The 17,185-nt window shown below is 46.9% G+C and overlaps 1 long non-coding RNA gene across 1 annotated transcript; it reads right to left on the reverse strand.

Moving 5' to 3' along the window:
* Positions 1–705: 705 nt before the first annotated feature.
* On the reverse strand, positions 706–4,650 carry LOC141097785 (uncharacterized). The gene is made up of 2 exons (XR_012234048.1): positions 4,562–4,650; positions 706–1,797 (listed from the first exon to the last, which is right to left on the reverse strand). It is a non-coding gene; the product is annotated as an uncharacterized lncRNA (long non-coding RNA).
* Between the last annotated feature and the right edge of the window lie 12,535 nt (positions 4,651–17,185).

Genomic DNA, 17,185 nt, shown 5'->3' on the forward strand with positions numbered 1-17,185 from the left:
CTCATACATCCATGTGCTAAAAATTTGGGCACTTTAGGCCGGTATTCCAGTGTTTTCCTGTCTGTTAGTCAAGTTATATACAGCAGTATTTTGCATTTTTTTTAAAAAACAGGCCGCATATTTCACATTGTGGTATATCTGTGACACGCCTCATACATCCGAGTGCTAACAATTTGGGCATTTTAGGCCGTTATTCCAGTGTTCCTGTCTGTTACTCAAGTTATATACAGCACTATGTTGCATTTTTTTTTAAAAAACGGCCACATATTTTAAAGTGTGGTGTATCTGTAACACGCCTCATACATCCGTGTGCTAAAAATTTGGGCATTTTAGACCAGTATTCCAGTGTTTTCCTGTCTGTTACTCAAGTTATATACAGCACTATTTTGCATTTAAAAAAAAAAACAGGCCACATATTTTACAGTCTGATATATCTGTGACATGCCTCATACATCCGTGTGGTAAAAATTTGGGCATTTTAGGCCGGTATTTGAATTTTTTTTTGTCACTCTAGTTATATACAGCACTATTTTGCATTTTTAAAAAACAGGCCGCATATTTTACAATCTGTATATATCTGTGACACGCCTCATATATCTTTGAGCTAAAAATGTGGGCATTTTTGTCAGATATTCCAGTGTTTTCTGTAAGAAAAAGTCCTACTGAGAGCTGGAAGAGTCGGGAAGAAGTTCCACAGACGATCTCTTATCAAGCTGAGGTTGAAGGTTTATTCGGAGATACACAGCAAAACAGATACAGAATAACAGAGGAGCTGGAATATGCAGGCAAAAACAGGAATTCAGACAGGCAGAGATTTGCTAGGAAGTCTGGCGATGGTAAGGCTCTGTGCCCTGGCCATGGTGAGGCACAGTGGCATGATGGCGATGGAATGGCAACAAGCAACAGTAACAAGAGCTTCTTATACATTATCAGAACAAAGAAAGCTGCATTTTGCCGCAGAGGGCGTTAACATTATAATTCTAAGGCGTTTTCATGGTAATCTACAGAAACGTGGTTTAGAAAAGAGACTATAATGACATAATACGAAGATATTAATTAACATTTCTTCAAGCAACACTAAAACCCATAAGTCATTGGTATCTATGGCTACTGTCCTAAAATCTTATCATTGTCTCCAGTCTAGGTCCCTAAATTCTTACATCCTGACATTTTAACTACTCTACACTTCGCTACCACACTATCACGTATAAGCATACTGGCCATATATTTGGTGACCTGTGACCCTATTGATCGATCCAATCTTCCTCTACGCACATCGGCTGAGGTTGCTAGGAGACATGATCTCATTTTGCCATCCTCCATCTATTAGTTCTTTTGTAGAAGTAGATTCCTTTACAACTTGTGTAATTCTGACAAAATGGCTGCTAGAGACAACATGGCCGCTCAGTATATTCTGACTGACCATTCTCTTACAAGTCCCCCTCTTGTACTCTATCCAGAGTACAACATACAGTACTGCAATATTCATGGGTGAATTATTGAAAATAAGAATATTGGGGTAATTCAGCACTTTATGCACGTGTGTGTGTAAGGCAAAAGTCCCTAAAAATAGCACAAACACATAATAAAAAAATAATTCAAATAGTCCCGAAAAAAAAAGTTGCACAATAGTCAAGTCTTTTGGTCTTTTTCTTCTCATTCTTTGTCTTCTGGATTTTCCTGATCTTCTCCCCCTCTCACACTATCAGAGTCCCACTGTATAGTGTGAAACATCTTCTCCTGGTCATCCAATAGGTTCATGGTCCTAGGAGTCGAATATGAAAATCTTCAGCTGACCTGGAGAAAATAGAAAAAAAGTGGAGTATCAGTCCTTACCAGAAATCTCAGTAAGATAATTAAGAAGTCTACACTGATTGATATGAACCATTTTAATCACCTTTTTAGCTTGAAAATTTGAGCAAAAACTTAATCATTGTTGTTGGGATGTAAAGCACTAGTCTATCATTAACCCGTTTGTAGTACAAGCACTCCCCCTCAATGGGCAGGGACTCGAGGGAATTGAACAGGGATGAGTCTCCATCCTTCTCCTGTGCCTTCATGAGATCTTGCAGAGGAGAAAAGACAAGGGGGGGGCTCACGGGGTTGTTTTGTGACTGCAGCGATGATTTCTTGAGGATATTTGTCATCGCCTGTGAGTGCAGCCTCCTTGGCTGCGTGGTCTACATATGCATTGCCAAGGATGTGGGGATCAGGAATCAGCCTTTGGTGTCCTTTAATTTTGCAGAAGGACCATAATTTTGGAAATTCTTTACCCCGTTGCTCAATTTGTTTTAGAATGTCTGCATGCTGCAAGGGCTTGTTCTGAGAATCAACCATCCCCCTAAGGGCCCATACATTAAGATATAGAGTGAGTGACGACACGACATATGCGCTATCACTGAAGATATTCATTGGCTCTGGACACACGAGAATGACCTGTAAAGCTGCTTCCAACTCAGCTCTTTGAGCGGAGAAATGACCAGGGAGTTTATACTGCAGCAGCAATGGCTTAGCTGGAAACCACACAGCGAAGCCTGTGACGTAATGCCCCTCATGCCAATAGCGAGCTCCGTCAATATAGGCACAGGGGATTCCCTCTTGAAAGTCTGCTCGGAAGGGAGAGGGAGTAACATTAGCCTGTTCCATTTGACAATCGTGACTTTTTCCTGCATACTGCATCATCTGGGCTAAGTGATATTTTTCACCCACTTCGACTTGTAAGTCTCTAGTCTCAAAATCAATGATCCATTGGGCCATTCTCTGTGAATTGATACCTGAAGCTTTTCCCTTCAGCATAGTTTTTAAAGTGACATGTGGGGTCTGTAGAATTAAGGGAGCAAATCCCACTATATGTCTCACTTGATTCATAGTCCAGTGCACGCCCAGTAGGTGCTTCATGCACTGAGTGAATCCTTTTTCCATGGGGGTCAGCAACCTGGAGTAATAACCTAGGGCATACAACTGACTAGACACTTCTGGGCTTTCTTTGGGCCATTTTTGTAGGAGCACAGAAGAAATAGAGATATCACCAGTGTGAGTCTGATTGTAGAAAGGCTGGGAAGGGTCAGGGTTAATCAATGCAGCAGCTGCCGTAAGGGCGCGCTTCAATCCCTCAAAAGCCTGTAAGGCGGTTCCCTCTACATTAACAAGGTCAAAGTCATTATCAACATTTTTCAATAAATCATACAGTGGTTTAGCCAAATAAGCAAAATCTTCAATGAATTCTCTGGAAAAATTAATAAGACCCAAAAATTTTCTGAGTTCAGTAATATTAGTTGGTAGGGGAACAGCTTGAATAGCTTTAACCCTATCATGCATGGGCTTCTTTCCTTCTGCTGAGACAGACACACCCAGAAATTTAACCTCTGATTTAATCAATTGTACTTTATCTAGACTCATTTTGAGTCCTGCCTCTTCTAAAGCCTGACAAACATTTTCAAGGGTTTCTCTGTGTTCACATTCATCGACAGTTTGAATCAATAAATCATCCCCATACTGTAAGACTTTGTCTCCGTAACCAAGGGATTCTAACATCTGAGCCAATGCCTGATGGAAATACACAGGAGAACTGTGAAATCCCATGGGCAACCGCATGCGAAGCGGAGTGCAGATTCAGTTGTTAGGGGTACTGAGAAAAAGCCATTTAAAATATCCAAACAAGAAAATACTTTACAATCACTCCTCAGCTGTGACATAACTTCAGGGACAGATGCAACAAGGTGAGCAGCTGAGGGAGTGTACTTATTTACAAGTCTCAGGTCTACTACCATTCGAAAACTGCCATCTTCCTTTTTTACAGGTAGAATAGGACTGTTACATGGAGAATTACCTTTCACAACAACACCTTGTTTCTCCAATTCACTGACTGCAACCCTTATGTAAGGGATTGCGTCCTCCGGAATACGGTACTGACGCTGGAAAGGTGGCAGTTTTTCACCATCAATTTTAACCTGAGTTTGCATTAACCCACAATCAGTTTTCTTTGAGATCCACAATTCAGGGAACTTTTGCTTCAATTCATTCTTTAAAGCATCATTGTCAGCATTTTCAACATTTTCACCAGTACATGCTCTGAAACTAGCAATGGGTAATTTATGACTCTCCTCCTCCTCCTCCTCTACAGGGACAATTACAGAACAGATAGTGGCTTCTTTGTTCCGCCACAAGACTTTGTTACATAAATCAACAACAATTCCCATTGATCCCAAAACATCAGTTCCCAAAATAGTGTACCGTAACTGTGGGTTTACCCAAAAAGCGCATCGAAGACCCCTTTGCTTCGATCCCCCTGTGTCCTGAAATCTCAGGTTTACTGAACGACTTTTTACTGCTTGAATACAGGAGTCATCAAATTCTACAAAAGTGTAGTCTCAGGCAGTCCAGGGGGTGACTGCAATTTGTGTCATGTTATTGAAACTGAGGCTCCTGTATCGATGAGGATGTCTTCCCAAGGCAGCCCCTCTATTCTCCCTCTGACATAAGGTCTACCGTCCCTGCCCAGGGAAAGGGGGGTAAGGAGGGTAAGGGGAACAGGGGGGAGCACTCCATCAATCAGTGTTACCTGCCGTGGGAAGCCCGAAAAATCCATCATCCCCATCTGGACATGGCTTCCGTCCAACAGCTACCATCTCCGCCCCAAAGAGATCCTTAGTCAGGGTCCGGTCCTCATGTTCCCGTAGCTCCTTGATCAGGGGAGCGTAGGGACGAGGAGGAGTGACCCCTCCCTTAATAGCATGGACCTCCGGGTGCGGATGAGTGAAAGCCATTAGGGAAGGAGCAGGAGCAGAAGGCTCCTGTGAGACTGGGTTAACCATTTGAAGACCGCTGTACTGCTGATACTGCCTAGGGTCATTCACTGCTGGATACGGAGGTCTAACTCCGAAAGGTGGTCTAGAAAACTCCCGGGGCCGTTGGGGGTTAAAGGGCTCCCGGGGTTCTTGGGATATAGGCCCTGGCACAAAGTTGGGACAAAAACGTCTAACATGTCCCAGATGTCCACAAAAATAACACAAGGGAGGACCTCTCATGGGATCCCGCGGGGGCTCTGCTGAACGGGACCTGCCCATTCTCGGCAGCTGCGCATACCCCCCCGGAACTCCTGGCCTCCCGGAATCAGCAGATACACCCCGAGGTGAATGGCATGCAAAAACATTAGACTCATCACCCCTCACCTCGGATTGCATCGTCCTAACAAAACACTCACTTACTTTCCTCCCAATTAGGCAACATTTTTTTAATAAATTTAAGATGGACCAGGAACATTTGGCCTGGGATTTTTCTCTCGGGGTAGAAGCAGCATCACACCTAACCTAGGGTCTGCATGTGCTGGAGCTGTCGGGACAATATATCTTTCCTCAACTGTGCCTGCATAAGCTGGAGCTGTTGGGACACTATATCTTGTTATGTACTACTTCACTCATTCTCCTAACTCTCTTCTCCAGTCTACAACTGTATTTACATCACACTGTGTCCCGAAGCTACAGTGTCCATCTGTGACATAACTGCTCTCAGCTGCTGCTGCTGCTCGCACCCCTCCTCTCTGTGCTAGCTCCAGCATCTCACTCAGCTTTCCTAATCTCTCCCTATACGCTGCCCCTCCCCGGGTGATCATGTTAACATATTGTTGTGTAGACTATTTATCAAGAGCCTGATCAAAGGTTATGACTGTCTTTCACAAAGCCACTACTTGGCTATTAGCTTAACCTACCGAATTTTTTCCTATCTAGTTCCCTGTTCTCTGTGGTAAACCAACGCTTACAATTTAACCACGTGGTTTCCACATTAACCCCCTCCAGCTGGGGTGTGCCAGCATATTTCTCTGCCTGCTTCCGTAACCACTCCATATTTACAGTGGTCTACAAGGACGAGTTTTACTCTGTTCTAGTATCAACAAATGCAATTTAAGCAACGTTAGATACTCACACCTCTCTCGAATGGAAGACCTCCTGCCGGCTGTTTGGGGTCGACCAGATATCAAAAGAGGTGCAGCCGTGATTCCAGCCTCACTCGTTAGCTTGCCAGGCATCTCCCCACACCCTTTTAAAGCTTCTTGCTACCGGGCACACAAAAAAATTCTCACGTCCTTGTAGATAGCTTCTTCTTAGTTACTCATCTTTTTATAGTCTTTTTTTTGTCCGTGGTTTTATTATAAAAAACTCGGGCAGGCGGTCTCGGAGCGATCACGAGAGGTTCTCCTTCAGGCTGGCTTACTTTGATCGGTTTCACGTGTGGCCACACGCGTTTCTTTTATTTTTTCCTTTCCTCTTCCCACCTCCAAGCCCTCATCTGCGGCTTCTTCCGTTGGTTCTTCTGGAGGCAGCTCTCCGGAGCCGCTCCTCCTGGCTGGCAATCGCCACTTGTAAGAAAAAGTCCTACTGAGAGCTGGAAGAGTCGGGAAGAAGTTCCACAGACGATCTCTTATCAAGCTGAGGTTGAAGGTTTATTCGGAGATACACAGCAAAACAGATACAGAATAACAGAGGAGCTGGAATATGCAGGCAAAAACAGGAATTCAGACAGGCAGAGATTTGCTAGGAAGTCTGGCGATGGTAAGGCTCTGTGCCCTGGCCATGGTGAGGCACAGTGGCATGATGGCGATGGAATGGCAACAAGCAACAGTAACAAGAGCTTCTTATACATTATCAGAACAAAGAAAGCTGCATTTTGCCGCAGAGGGCGTTAACATTATAATTCTAAGGCGTTTTCATGGTAATCTACAGAAACGTGGTTTAGAAAAGAGACTATAATGACATAATACGAAGATATTAATTAACATTTCTTCAAGCAACACTAAAACCCATAAGTCATTGGTATCTATGGCTACTGTCCTAAAATCTTATCATTGTCTCCAGTCTAGGTCCCTAAATTCTTACATCCTGACATTTTAACTACTCTACACTTCGCTACCACACTATCACGTATAAGCATACTGGCCATATATTTGGTGACCTGTGACCCTATTGATCGATCCAATCTTCCTCTACGCACATCGGCTGAGGTTGCTAGGAGACATGATCTCATTTTGCCATCCTCCATCTATTAGTTCTTTTGTAGAAGTAGATTCCTTTACAACTTGTGTAATTCTGACAAAATGGCTGCTAGAGACAACATGGCCGCTCAGTATATTCTGACTGACCATTCTCTTACATTTTCCTTTCTGTTACTCAAGATATATACAGCTCTATGTTGCATTTTTTAAAAATCGGGCAAAAAAATTTGCAGTGTGGTATGTCTGTGACACGTCTTGTACATATGTGTGCTAAAATTTGGGCCTTTTATGCCAGAATTCCAGTGTTTTCCTGTCTGTTACTCAAGTTATATACAGTACTATATTACATTTTTTAATAAAACATTCCACATATTTTACAGTGTGCTATATCTGTGGCATTCCTCATACATCCGGATGCTAAATATTTTTGGTATTTTTGGCCGGTATTCCAGTATTTTCCTGTCTGTTACTCAAGTTATATACAGCACTATGTTGCATTTTTTAAAAAAAACAGGCCACATATTTTACATTGTGATATGTCTGTGACACGCCTCATACATCCATGTGCTAAAAAGTTGGGCATTTTAGGCTGGTATTCCAGTGTTTTCTTGTCTGTTATTCAAGTTATATACAGCACTATGTTGAATTTTTTTGAAAACAGGCCACATACGTCCAAAACTGCACCCGTGACGAAAACATCCCCCCTTACGTAAAAATGCACCGGGGACGAAACCACCCCCTTACGTATAAAAATGCACATGGGAAAAAATCACCCCCCCTTACGTCCAAAAATGCACCTGAGACGAAACCACCCCCCTTACGGCCAAAAATGCACCCTGGATGAAATCACCCCTCTTAATTAAAAATGCACCCGGAACGAAACCACCCCCTTACGTCCAAAAATGCACCTGGGCCAAAACCACCCCCCCTTACATCCAAAAATGCACCCGGGAAGAAAACACCCCTCTATGTAAAATTGCACCTGGGACAAAACCACCCCCTTTAAGTCCAAAAATGCACCAATGACGAAACCACCCCCCCTTACGTAAAAATGCACCTGGGATGAAACCCCCCTTACGTCCAAAAATGCACCAAGGACGAAACCACTCTGCCTTACATCCCAAAAATGTACCGGTACGAAACAAACCCCTTGCGTAAAAATGCACCTGGGACGAAACCACCTCCCTTACGTCCAAAAATGCACCCGGGACGAAACCACCCCCTTACTTAAAAATGCACTCAGGATGAAACCACCTCCCCTTACGTCCAAAACTGCACCCGAGACGATACCACCCCCTAACGTCCAAAAAGGCACCTGGGACGAAACCACACCAACTTGAGTCCAAAAGTGCACCCGGGACGAAACTACCCCACCTTACGTCCAAAAATGCACCTGGGATGAAACCACCCCCCCTCAAGTCCAAAAATGGACCAAGAATGAAACCACCCTCCCTTACATCCAAAAATGCACCCGGGACGACACCAACCCCTTGCATAAAAATGCACCCGGGACAAAACCACCCCCTTACATAAAAATGCACCCGGGACGAAACCACCCCCTTATGTAAAAATGCACCAGGGACGAAACCATCCCCCCCTATGTAAAATTGCACCCAGGACAAAACCACCCCCCTCTTACGTCTCAGGACGCACTTTGGATGAAACCACACCTTACAAAAAAATGCACCCGGGATGAAACCACCCAGCCTTATGTCCCAGAATGGGACAAAACCAACCAACTCACGTCCCAAAATGCACCCGGGACAAAACCACCCCCTTACGTCCCAGAAGGCAACCGGGTTGAAACCACCCCCTTACGTAAAAATGCACCTGGGGCGAAACCAGCTGCTGTTACATCCCAGAACATACTCGGGACGAAACCACACTCTTACATAAAAATGCACCCTGGACGAAATCACCCCCTTACGTAAAAATGCACCCGGGGCAAAACCATCCCCCCTTACGTCCCAGAACGCACCCGGGACAAAGCCACCCCCTTTACATAAAAAAGCATATGGGACAAACCCCCCCTTAAGTCCCAGAAGGCACCCGGAACGAAACCACCCCCTTATATAAAAATGCACCCAGGATGAAACCACCCCCCCTTTTGTTCCAGAATGTACCCAGGACAAAACCACCCCCCGTAAGTCACAAAATGCACCCGGGATGAAATCACCTCACTTACGTCCCAGACCACAACCGGGACGAAACACCCCCCTTTACGTAAAAATGCACCCATGACGAAACCACCCCCCTTTACATTCCAGAGCTCACCCGGGATAAAATCACCCCCCTTATGTCCCAGAACACACCCGGGATGAAACCACCCCCCTTTACGGGGACGAAACCACTCCCCTTTACGTAAAAATTCACCTGGGACAAAACCACCCCCTTACGTCTCAGAACGCACCCTGGACGAAACAACCCTTCCTTACGTAAAAATGCACCTGGGACGAAACCACCCCCCCTTATATCTCAGAAAGCACCCTGGATGAAACCACCCCCCTTACCTTAAGTAAAAATGCACCCAGGACAAAACCACCCCCCTTAAGTCCTGAAAGGCACCCAGGGCGAAATCACCCCCCTTACATCCCAGAAGGCACCCTGGATGAAACAACCCCCCTTACATAAAAATATACGCAGGACGAAACCACCCCCCTAAGTCCCAGAATGCACCTGGGACAAAATCACCACCCCTTACAACCCAGAATGAACCTGGGATGAAACCACCCCCCTTACGAAAAAATGCACCCGGGACAAAATCACCCCCCCTTACGTCTCAGAACACACCCTGGACAAACCACCCCCTAACGTAAAAATGCACCCAGGATGAAACCACCCCCCCTTAAGTCCCAGAATGCACCTGGGACAAAACCACCACCCCTTACATCCCAGAATGAACCCAATACGAAACCACCCACCTTACGTAAAAATGCACCTTGGACAAAACCACCCTCCTTACGTCCCAGAACGCATCCGGGATGAAACCCTCCTATTCTCCTGTTCTCCTCCTATCTCTCTGTCCGCTCCTTTACTGTATCTTTTGCCGGTTCCTCCTCCTCTCACCTTCCCCTTACTGTTGGGGTTCCTCAAGGATCAGTCCTAGGCTCCCTCCTCTTCTCCTTGTACACTGCCCCTATTGGTCAAACAATCAGAAGATTTGGTTTCCAGTACCATCTCTATGCTGATGACACCCAATTATACGCTTCTTTTCCTGACATCACGCCAGCCTTTCTAGAAAACACCGGCAATTGTCTAAACGCTGTGTCTAACATCATGTCCTCACTATATCTGAAACTGAACCTGTCAAAGACTGAACTCCTTGTGTTTCCTCCCTCTACTAATGTACCTATACCCGACATTGCCATTTCTGTGTGTGGCTCCACTATTACTCCCCAGCAACATGCCCGCTGTCTTGGGGTCATACTTGATTCCGAGCTTTCCTTTGCCCCCTACATTCGATCACTGGCTCGCTCTTGTCATCTGCACCTCTAAAACATTTCTAGAATTCGACCTTTTCTTATTTTTGACTCTGCAAAAACTCTTACTGTTTCTCTTATTCATTCTCGTCTCGACTATTGTAACTCTCTTCTAATCGGTCTCCCTCTTACCAAACTCTCCCCTCTCCAATCTGTCTTGAATGCTGCAGCCAGGATCATATTCCTCACCAATCGTTACACCGATGCCTCTACCTTGTGCCAGTCATTACACTGGCTACCCATCCTCTCCAGAATTCAGTATAAACTTATTACCCTCACCCACAAAGCCCTCCATGGCTCGGCACCACCCTACATCTCCTCCCTTGTTTCAGTATACCACCCTACCCGCGCCCTCCGTTCTACTGATGACCTGAGGTTAGCATCCTCAATAGTCAGAACTAGAGTTGAGCGAAACGGGTCGAAAAAATTCAAAAGTCGCCAACTTTTGGCAAAGTCGGGTTTCATGAAACGAAACCCGACCCTAGGATGAGGTCGGCCACGAGGTCGGTGACTTACGCGCCAAAGTCGCGTTTCAAAAGTTTGTTTTGCGCTCTTTTTCAGCCAATCAGGATCCACGGACACTGTGGGCAACGTGATGACATAGGCACGGGTCACCACCATCTTTCAGAAGGGCATGCAAGTGATTGGCTTGCTTTGGTGGGCGTCACAGGGGGTATAAAAGGGCGTGCACGCCGACCGCCATCTTACTTCTGCCGATCTTAGCATAGGGAGAGGTTGCTGCTGATTCTGTAGGGAGAGCGTTAGGCAGGGAAGAAGACAAAAAAACTGCTTCTGCTGCTAGCGATTTGGCCTGCACAACACACCAGTCACTGTGTGTGCAGTGCAAGGGGAGGCTATATAGTGGTGTATCAGTTGTGTTGGTTGTTGGGCTGCCTTCTAAGGCTTCCTGACAGGCTGGCATTGCTGTTTACCCACTGCTCCGCAAACTGCTTTTTTAAAAGCAATCCAATCTCCCTTATCCTCTAGTCACTTTGGTCACAGCTGCGCCATCGAGCCTGTCACATAGCGCTCAGATATTCATTGGGCCTCAAACTGCTTTTTTAAAAGCAATCCCAATTTTTTTTTTTTGTCCTGCTGAGAAGAAAAAAAAACTGCTTCTGCTGCTGATAGCAATTTGGCCTGCACAACACACCAGTCACTGTGTGTGCAGTGCAAGGGGAGGCTATATTGTGGTGTATCAGTGGTGTTGGTTGTTGGGCTGCCTTTTAAGGCTTCCTGACAGGCTGGCATTGCTGTTTACCCACTGCTCCGCAAACTGCTTTTTTAAAAGCAATCCAATCTCCCTTATCCTCTAGTCACTTTGGTCACAGCTGTGCCATCGAGCCTGTCACATAGCGCTCAGATATTCATTGGGCCTCACACAATCCAAAAGTGTCCAGTGTCCAAAAGTGTGTGCAGAAATTCAAAATCTCACTTATCCTCTAGTCACTTAGGTCACAGCTGTGCCATCGAGCCTGTCACATAGCGCTCAGATATTCATTGGGCCTCACACAATCCAAAAGTGTCCAGTGTCCAAAAGTGTGTGCAGAAATTCAAAATCTCACTTATCCTCTAGTCACTTAGGTCACAGCTGTGCCATCGAGCCTGTCACATAGCGCTCAGATATTCATTGGGCCTCACACAATCCAAAAGTGTCCAGTGTCCAAAAGTGTGTGCAGAAATTCAAAATCTCACTTATCCTCTAGTCACTTAGGTCACAGCTGTGCCATCGAGCCTGTCACATAGCGCTCAGATGTTCATTGGGCCTCACACAATCCAAAAGTGTCCAGTGTCCAAAAGTGTGTGCAGAAATTCAAAATCTCACTTATCCTCTAGTCACTTAGGTCACAGCTGTGCCATCGAGCCTGTCACATAGCGCTCAGATATTCATTGGGCCTCACACAATCCAAAAGTGTCCAGTGTCCAAAAGTGTGTGCAGAGATTCAAAATCTCACTTATCCTCTAGTCACTTAGGTCACAGCTGTGCCATCGAGCCTGTCACATAGCCCTCAGATATTCATTGGGCCTCACACAATCCAAAAGTGTCCAGTGTCCAAAAGTGTGTGCAGAAATTCAAAATCTCCCCTGTCCTATAGACACCTTGTACCTTGTTTTACATACTATATAGTTTGTTGGATTTTGTCTACATTTCTACCAAAAATGAGGAAGGCTGGTGGAAGAGGCCGTGGAATTGGGCGGGGGTTGGCAGCTGGTAATGATGGTGTTGGTGGTGGATCTGATGGTAGTGGCAAGAGCAAAATAGGACCGAATGCAGGAGGTGTTGAGCCTGCGTCATCGTCTGGCTACATAAGGCCTCGAACGCTTAGTTTTCTAGGAGTTGGCAAACCGCTTTTAAAGCCAGAGCATCAGGAAAAAGTTTTGTCTTACATTGCTGACTCAGCCTCCAGCTCTATCGCCTCCTCTTCTTCAGTTGTAAAAAGTAAAAGCACTGAGTCGTCATTGGAGGCTCATGTTCATGAACCACACCTTTCCTTGTGTCCTTCACCCCAACCAAGATTGAAGGATGACGCAGGCCATACTACTGATTACTCCATGGAGCTGTTTTCACATACCATGCCTGGATTATCAAGTCAAATGGTGAATTACCCAGGCCAAGATGAATCTGACATGGAGTGCACTGATGCACAGCCGCTGATGGATGATTCTGCTGGTACATTCACTCAGAGCACTACATTGTCCTCGCAGTGTACAGAGCCAGATTCTGACCCTGATGAGACTCAGGTGCCCCTTCCCGCACACTATACCACCATACACGGTGACACAGAGGAAGGTGCACATGACATAGAAGAGGAGGTGATGGATGACCCAGTTGTTGACCCAGATTGGCATCCATTGGGGGAAGAGGGTGCTGCTTCCAATAGCTCAGATGAGGAGCATCCACAGCAGACATCGACATCGCAACAGCTGTTATCTGGCAGGCCCGGAGCACTCCAAAGACAGGTTCCAAACATCAAAAGAGTTGCTGGACAGCTTGTCCAGAGGGTCAAAAGATCACAGCGTGCTAGGCCGCAAAATGTCTGCCAAAGTAGGAAGAGTGCAGTGTGGCACTTTTTTGAACAAAATCCTCATGATCAGGCCAAGGTTATCTGTAAGAAGTGCGCAAAGACCTTTAGCCGAGGGAAAAATCTGAAAAATTTGAATACCAGTTGCATGCTTAGACATTTAACCAGCATGCACTTGCAAGCGTGGACACAACACCAAACCTCAAGTGCCACATGTGCAACTGATCACAACGAAGGTAGTCATCAACGCTACATTGTTTCCCCCACTGGAAGCCCACCGGTTAGCACAGCAGCAAATGTTGAGGTGTCGTTGCAAGGCCACAGCAGTCAGGGAATCCCACTGTTATATCAACGAAAGACTGATTCTAGGCCATCAGAAAGAACACCAACTCCATCACCATCATCAACCCTCTCTCAGTCCGCCCTGTCCACCGCTACTTCCACCATATGCAGCTCTCAAGTCCAGCTCACCCTCCCAGACACTATGAGTATTTCAAGAAAGTACTCAGTCTCTCATCTGCGTACACTGGGTTTGAACGCCCACATTGCCAAACTAATCTCGTTTGAGATGATGCCCTTTCGGTTGGTGGAAAGCACAGCTTTCCGCGAACTCATGGCCTATGCAGTACCACGCTATGACCTACCCAGTCGCCACTTCTTCTCTTGCAAAGCCATCCCAGCCCTCCACCATCATCTGAAAGACCGCATTGTTCATGCACTCAAGCAGTCAGTGAGCGGAAAGGTGCACCTCACAACTGATGCATGGTCCAGTCGGCATGGCCAGGGCCGTTACGTGTCCATCACTGCGCACTGGGTTAATGTGGTGGATGCAGGGTCCACAGGGGACAGCGGTGGTGGGACAGTGCTGCCTAGCCCACGGTATAGGAAACAGTTGGCTGTAGGCGTTCCACCCTCCTCCTCCTCCAGAAGCGAAAGCTCGTCCACAGAGCGCAGTCGTACGAGCACTCCATCTGCAGCTGCCACTGTTGCACACGATGTGTCCCCCTATCGAGCAGCTAGTGGAAAGCGTCAGCAGGCTGTGTTGCAGATGATGTGTTTGGGCGACAGACATACCGCCGAGGTGCTGGCCGAGTACTTGAAGCGACAAACTGAGTCATGGCTGGGCAGTGTACATCTTGAGGCAGGCAAGGTAGTTAGTGATAACGGCCGTAATTTTGTGGCAGCCATAGCCCTTTTAAAACTCAGCCACATACCTTGCTTGGCTCACACCTTGAACCTGGTGGTGCAGTGCTTCCTCAAAAATTATCCGGAGTTAACAGCCCTGCTCCAGAAGGTGCGAAGACTGTGCGCGCACATCCGCCGGTCGCCTGTACACTCCGTTCGTATGCAGAAGCTGCAGCGATTGCTCCACCAACCCAACCACCGCCTCATTATCGACATTGCAACAAGGTGGAACTCCACCCTGCACATGGTGGAGCGGCTGTGCGAGCAGAGGCAGGCCATAATGCATTTGTGGGAGGATACACGGCCAGGCACTTTGAGAGCAGACATGGAGTTGACAGGTGTGAAGTGGTCGAAGCTGAAAGACCTCTGTAAAGTCCTTCAGTGTTTTGAGGAATGCACACGGCTGGTAAGCGCAGACGACGCCATCCTATGCATGAGCATCCCACTTATGCGTCTGCTCATGCAAACTTTGACGCACCTTAAGGAGCCAATGTTGATGAGGAGGAAGAGGAGGAGGGAATCCTTGATGACATTCAGCCATTGTCTGCTCAGGGACCTCTCCTGGACGAGGTGGAGGAAGAAGAGGAGGAGGAGGATGATGGGGATGATTACTTAGGGGAGGAGGATGCATCTCGTGGGGCAAGTGAAAATGTTGGCGTGGCAAGGTCTGGTACAGGGTTTGTGCGTGACTGGAGGGATGTGGATTTGCCAGAAAGTGCTCCTCCAACCAGCACTCGCAGTGCATCATTGACACCGGGAACATTGGCCCACATGTCAGATTATGCCTTGCGGATCCTAAAAAGGGACCCCCGCATTGCCAAAATGATGAACGATGACGACTACTGGTTGGCCAGCATCCTGGATCCACGCTATAAAGGCAAATTACAAAACATCATGCCACAGGAGAACCTTGACCTAATATTGGCTAATAAACAAGCAACTCTGGTAAATCGGTTGCTTGAGGCATTCCCAGCACACAGCAGCGGTGATGGTTCTCACACGAGCCGTACGGGCCGGGGGCAGCTTGGCAGAGGTGTTCGTGGTGCACACAGCATAAGTGGTGTTGGAGACAGGGGTTTCATGACAATGTTGTGGACTGATTTTTCAAATACCGCTCACACAACTGGTAATACTGCATCGATGGAAAGTGACAGGAGACAGCAGTTGTCAACCATGGTTACAAACTACTTTTCCTCCCATATCGATGTTCTCCCACACAGGTCATTCCCCTTTGACTATTGGGCCGCTAAACTGGACACCTAGCCTGAATTGACCCAATATGCCTTACAGGAGCTCGCTTGCCCAGCTGCAAGTGTGCTATCGGAAAGAGTCTTCAGTGCAGCTGGATCAATCCTGACAGAAAAAAGGACCCGTCTGTCAACCCAAAATGTGGATGATCTAACCTTCATTAAAATGAACCATGCATGGGTTTCCAAGGATTTTGTCCCACCTTCCCCTGATGACACATAGGGTGACAGAAAAATGGCTTGCTTTGGTCCACCTCTTCCTGGGACTTGACCTATTTCGCCTTTTGCATCAGCTGAATGTCCAACATCAACATATGCCACTTTCTAAAACTCCCTAACTGTGCTGCCTCCCCCCCATGGCCGGGGTCACCACCTAGCGCACGACACCGTGCGAGTGCCGTTGCCCTGGACAGGTGGGTAGGCCGACTCTTGGGCGCGGGCACTGGCATAGGGTCCCTCATAGTGCAATCAAGTGTCTCTGACGGTGGTGGTGCACACCCGCCGTCAGACACACCGCTGTACTATGAGGGGCCCAGTGCCAGTACCGACGCCCACGAGTGGGCCCCCCTTGCTTGGGCAGGGCCCCAGCATTTGCAATCTTTACCTCTCCCTGCTCCTCCGCTGTGTAATCTGGGCCGTCAAATCCATACTGTGCCTGACACCGTCTGAGCCTGCCTCCTGAGACACATATTTTGAATGTGTACGCTATCCATACATGTTATCCGGGGATACGGTACCCTTTCTAACCTTTGTGCAATCACGTGCAATCCATACTGGGCCTAACACCGTCTGAGCCTGCCTCCTGAGACATATATTTTGAATGTGTACGCTATCCATACATGTTATCCGGGGATACGGTACCCTTTCTAACCTTTGTGCAATCACGTGCAATCCATACTGGGCCTAACACCGTCTGAGCCTGCCTCCTGAGACACATATTTTGAATGTGTACGCTATCCATACATGTTATCCGGGGATACGGTACCCTTTCTAACCTTTGTGCAATCACGTGCAATCCATACTGGGCCTAACACCGTCTGAGCCTGCCTCCTGAGACATATATTTTGAATGTGTACGCTATCCATACATGTTATCCGGGGATACGGTACCCTTTCTAACCTTTGTGCAATCACGTGCAATCCATACTGGGCCTAACACCTTCTGAGCCTGCCTCCTGAGACACATATTTTGAATGTGTACGCTATCCATACATGTTATCCGGGGATACGGTACCCTTTCTAACCTTTGTGCAATCACGTGCAA

This window comes from Dendrobates tinctorius, unplaced genomic scaffold (assembly GCF_039654945.1).
Source record: "Dendrobates tinctorius isolate UK_male_01 unplaced genomic scaffold, ASM3965494v1 ptg000086l, whole genome shotgun sequence".
NCBI classification, from domain to species: Eukaryota; Metazoa; Chordata; class Amphibia; order Anura; family Dendrobatidae; genus Dendrobates; species Dendrobates tinctorius.